This window comes from Pteropus vampyrus, unplaced genomic scaffold (genome assembly GCF_000151845.1).
Source record: "Pteropus vampyrus isolate Shadow unplaced genomic scaffold, Pvam_2.0 Scaffold38, whole genome shotgun sequence".
NCBI classification, from domain to species: domain Eukaryota; kingdom Metazoa; phylum Chordata; class Mammalia; order Chiroptera; family Pteropodidae; genus Pteropus; species Pteropus vampyrus.
Window position 1 is genome coordinate 7,361,812 of NW_011888819.1, and position 5,484 is coordinate 7,367,295.

Sequence of the window (5,484 nt, forward strand, 5' to 3'; positions counted from 1 at the left end):
TCCAAAATAATAGTTATGTAGTACTATTATCCTTTTTTTGTGTATGTCAGATAAGAAAATGAAGGCAACAGTGTTAAATACTTTACTTCAGATCACGTAGTCAGTAGAAGGTACAGAGTTTGAACAGGAGTTATTGTGAATTCCAGAGATCATGGATCCAACCATTGCATATATGCCTCATGTCCCACAAAATATTGGAAGGAGTTTGAACAGTTTGTTTAAAAAGCAAATGAAATAAGGAAAGTCGTACTGCTTCCTGAAGTTGCAAAATGAAGAGCTTTTAGGTTGAATTTCACCCAGTGAAAAACACTAGTCTTAGACCTAAGTTCATTTAATAATGTCTGTCTCTGTGCTGACGCTACAAAGAAAAAGGATGTATCATCCTGTGTTATTCTTGGTAGTCAATTTTTATATTAACTTCAATGATATTTTAAATAATAATATATCTATTTGGCGGTTTAGATATATCTTGTTTTACTGCAACATTGCCACTTAATTTAACTTCAGTCTGTCTTGATTTCATTTTTTATAAAATATCAAACAGGAATTCTAGACAACATCACTGAATTATAGTGAGAATTTAGGAAAATGATATACTAACAAAGGCCTATATAATGCATTGTCTTTTCTGGGCTTTAGTTGAGTTTGAGATATGTTAGCTATTCTGGTCTCTGTGATTAAAGTCCCTCCTAAGGATTACCAAATGGACTTCTGGGCAAGCATAACTTCTTAATTATTATCTAATGCTTAATATTTTCCCAAACTTGTATCTAACTATTCTTCTAAAATTACAAGCACAAATCTCCATGAAATATGTAGAAGACGGAGACTCAAAACCCATCTGCCAGAATGGTGGTGGGAATAGAATGCCATATAACACAGATTATAGGAAAAGATGAGTATCTTACAGAAAAATGTGCCTATTAATGAGAGCAGACCCTGGTGTGATGGGCAAGACTTAGTGGAGGGCCTGCACGGTAGAATAAAGGAGCCATATTGGGTAAAATGTAAGGCAGCTCATTAACATGTCAACATTCTAATTTAGGGCATCTTGGAACAGAGAAGATTGGGTGATGAGATAAAAGGAATCTGTCATTGGGGGGCCAAACAACTGTGCTCTGTAGTATCTTTTTACAAGTGTCAAATATGCTGAAGGGATATAGAAGCAGGCAGAGATAATGATGAATTCAGAGTGTAACAGCAGAAAGAATAGTTTCCCTAAGGTCATCAGAGGTTAAGTGACACTAAAGAGTTTGTTCAGTTAAAGCAGCTGACCACTGCAGGTGGATTAATACATAATAGAAGTGATGCAGACAGAAAAGCAATGACATGATAAGGGAATAAGAAAGTCAAAGAACTACAGGCCACCAGAATATAATTTAGATTTGTAAGATACTCCTACTTTGGGAGTAATGGCTGATGATTTTATTTTTGGTGGGTGACATCTAGTTATCCAAGGAACTGGAGGCAAACTGTTAAAGTGCCTTTCCTATGAGTTTTAAGCTAGTAGGTTTTCGGGCACATTTAGTTATACCAAGTAAAATATCTGATAACTATTATGATTATCAAACATTGCTTTTTTCCCTGAAAATGTTATAATCCATTCTGTATAAGTAGAAAAATAGTTTAGTGTACAAATTTTTATTAAGACAGGAGTTATTACATTGAATGGAGCCATATTTTTGGATGAGAGTCAGAAATGAATTTTGGCTGTTTAAAGTACTCTCTGTTTTTTCCCACTAAAAGCTATAGTTTCATTCAACTAACCAAGCTAATTAAATTTCCATGGTAGTTTTGTAAAGTTCTGTTTGCTTGTGGTTAGTTCAAATGTGCTAAAAATTGCCAACTTTCTACCTTATTTTGTAGCTGTAAACTTGTTCTAGAAAGTGAATTTAGGGATTATTATATTTTTTCCATTACAGTCTGTTTGTGTAAACCTTTCTACATTGTCAAAATAAAGACTTTATTGAAGGAAAGTGAAATAGAAAAGGACTGAAAAAAATTAAGTTGATGGATTAGCTCAATATTTCCCAGCAGAAAATTTTTATTCTCTTATGTTTGGTAGTTTCTTATCTCAGTGAACTATACCTCTAGTTTTTATCAATTACCTGAGGGGCACTTCTCTGCAAATACATTCAATTCTATAGACTCTTCTGGCAGACCTCCTTGTTACCTTTGGCTCTTTATCTCTGGATTCTATCAGATGCTTTCAGAGAACTATTCTGCAGCCAAATCTCAAAACCTGAGCACTAGACTGTTTTAGATTTTTTTTTTACTAGCAAAGAATCCCAAGATATTTATTTTAAAAGCAAAGACCATTTTGTAAAAGCAGAAAACTCTCTTTGATTCATTTATAATAAGGAAATTTTATAGAAATTTTATTTCTATTAGTTTGTATTCTTCTGCAAAGTTCTTATGCGATAACATAGAGATTAGATAGATGATAGATAGATAGATAGATAGATAGATAGATAGATAGATAGATAGATAGATAGATGGTAGATAGATGATAGATTGATAGGTAGATAGATAGATAGACAGACAGATAGATAATAAATCAGGTAATCTATTTATTGTTGCTGACTAAATGTTTAAAGACAATGTTCTCTATTGTTAAAAATGAGTAGCATTTGAAAAACACACCAGTTAAGTGATATTCTTAACTTGTGTCTTCAGTCATTCAAGAGCTTCATGGATAGAATATCAAGGAATTCATAAATTTAGATGAAAAATATAAATTACATATTTGTTTTCAACAGTCTCCAACAGAAGTTTAGCGCTTTTTTTTTTTTCCAGTTATGAGCGTGGTTAGTATAGACTATCTCCAACTTAGAATGGGTCAGGCACAATTTTTCGATTTTACAGTGTTGTGAAAGCAATATACATTCTGTAGAAATCATACTTTTAATTTTGAATTTTGATCTTTTCCTGGGCTAGCAATATGCGGTAGATACTCTCTCATAATACTGGGCAGTGGCCATGAGCCACAGCTCTGTCAGCTGTGAGATCACGAGGATAAAAATCTGATACCCTATAGTGTAATATTAAGTGCATTTTAGACTTAGAATATTTTCAGCTTATGATGGGTTTTTCAAGACATAACCTCTTTGTAAATCGAGAAGCATCTGTACTTTGTTACCAATATAAACCAATCATACACATTTTCTTTCCCTACCCCATTAGAGGCACTGTATATGTGTTTAATTTTATACTTATCAGTATTTTGTATTCATAAGTAGAGTCTTTTCTGCGAAAATGTATTAGCAGAATATGTTTTAATATGCTTATATGGTCAACGATTTTACAAAAGCAATTCAAATGGAAAACAATAGTCCTTTTAACAAGTGGTACTAGAAAAATCTGACATTCATTGCAAAAAAAAAAAAATCATATAAAACAAGTAACTCGGAATGGACCATACACTTAAATTTAAACGATGAAATTTTAAAATGTCTCAAAGAAATCATAGAACAAATCTTTGTGCACTTGCACGTATACTATTTCATGTAATTTTACTTTATAATTTTCCAGTCAAATGGTGCTAAATTTTTTCCATGAACTTATTTGCTATTCATATATTTTCTTTATGAATTGTCTGTTCAAATATTTTTTTCATTTTAAATTGGATCATTTTGTGTCTTATTATTGAGTTTTGAGAATATTTTATATGTTTTGGATATAGATATATGATGAAATGTGTTTTGTAAATATTTTCTTCCAGTCATTGTTTTTTATCTCACAAATCTGATATGTTGTTTTCATTCTCATTGAAAAAAAGTACTTTTTTATGTCTTTTGTGAATTCCTTTCTGACTCAAATGTTATTTAAGAATAAATTGCTCCATTTCTAAATTTTTCAGGGATTTCCAGCTCTCCAGTTCTTGCTGTTTTTGATTTATATTTTAATTTTGTTGTAGTTAGAGAACTATTCGGTGTGATTTTAATTATTTTGAAATTGTTGAGGCTTGATGTTTCTGTTTGTTTGTTTTGGTCAACAATGTAACTTCACACAGATTTCACTGATAGCTTTTTCTGATTCAAGCAAGTTTTGCCTAGTATAATGGCATTATGTTTGACTCACTTGCTTTTCCCTCCCTTATCCTTCCACCTATGTATGCCTACTCCCTTAATCACTAAGTCTTAGGACATAAGGTTCTAGTCACTGTCAGATCTTTTACGAATAAAGCCTCAGGTCTATTGATTGAGAATAATAAGTTCTTGTTAAACTAAGGATGACATCTTGGCTTTTAGGTGTCCTTCAGCCCCAGACCCATCAAGGAGGAAGTTGGCACAGTCCCACTGACCAGACGGGATGGCCCCATGGCTGGTTCCAGAACCAGACACCATGATCAACTACCCTAGCTCTGTCCAATTAGTAACACCCACGACACCAATTCTCTTAGTTTCCATGACAATTGATTTTTCTCTTATATAATTTTTCTCCTTGAGACATGGAAGTGTGAGGCAGGCCTTTTGTGCAGTAGCTCAGTACCTCACCTGTGCCTCCAGGACTTGCAACTCTAAAATAAACCTTTATTTTCTTTGCTTCAAAACCTGTACATAGCTCATCGAATTTTTCTGTGAGTTTCATATTTTGTTCTTGAATCTTGAACTTTCAATGTAGGACAATAGAAACTGAATCACAGATTCAAAAAAAAACTTTAATTTTGTAGTTTGACTTTTTACTTTTGTTCAAGTGGGAGTGATGTTCTTTCCAGTTTTCTACATACTAGGCAGATGTTGAATCAGAAAACCATTTTGAGCATAGTAGAGACGTGGTCTGATTTACATCTTTGTTAAAAGATAACTCTTGCTGCTCTATGAAATCTGTCAAGTAGAAACTTAAGAAATAAGTCAGCAGGATATTGCCATAGTTCAGACAATGGTTGAACATGTGAAAAATTGTCAAATTCATGATATAAATTTAAAGGAAGAACTGAGAGAAAGATTTTCCATGAATTAATGTGGGTTATGTGAGAGCGAAGTAAAGAAAATTCTCAGGTAAATGTCCTGAGTAATTGGATGGATTGTGGTGACATTTACTGAGATAGAAGATAATGGGTAAGGGGCGAGTATTTCCCAGGAGTAAGGGAGAGAAAGACTGAATCGTTCATTCATTTATTCACCAAATAATTGTTAAAATATTATTTTGTTTGAAATGATAGGAGCTTAAGAGAACCAAAAGTTTGCCACCCTGAGTTGCTTTTTGGGATATTGATTTTAAGTTGTTCATTGAAAATAAGCCTCAGAAAGAACTTGCGGCCCTTCCTGGCTTTCCTGCCCCAGAGATTTGATTCAGTCAGTGAAACCTGCTTCAGGAGGGAAATCTTAGAATGCTGCCTTAGCCTAATTTGAATTAAGTATGGCAGATAAGAGGACATCAGACAGGTACCCATTAGCTACATATTCTCTGTGTCACCTTTTTCTGAGTTGCCCAGCAAGAATTTGCCTGCCATGAATGCTCGTTCTTCCTCAAGTACCTGTA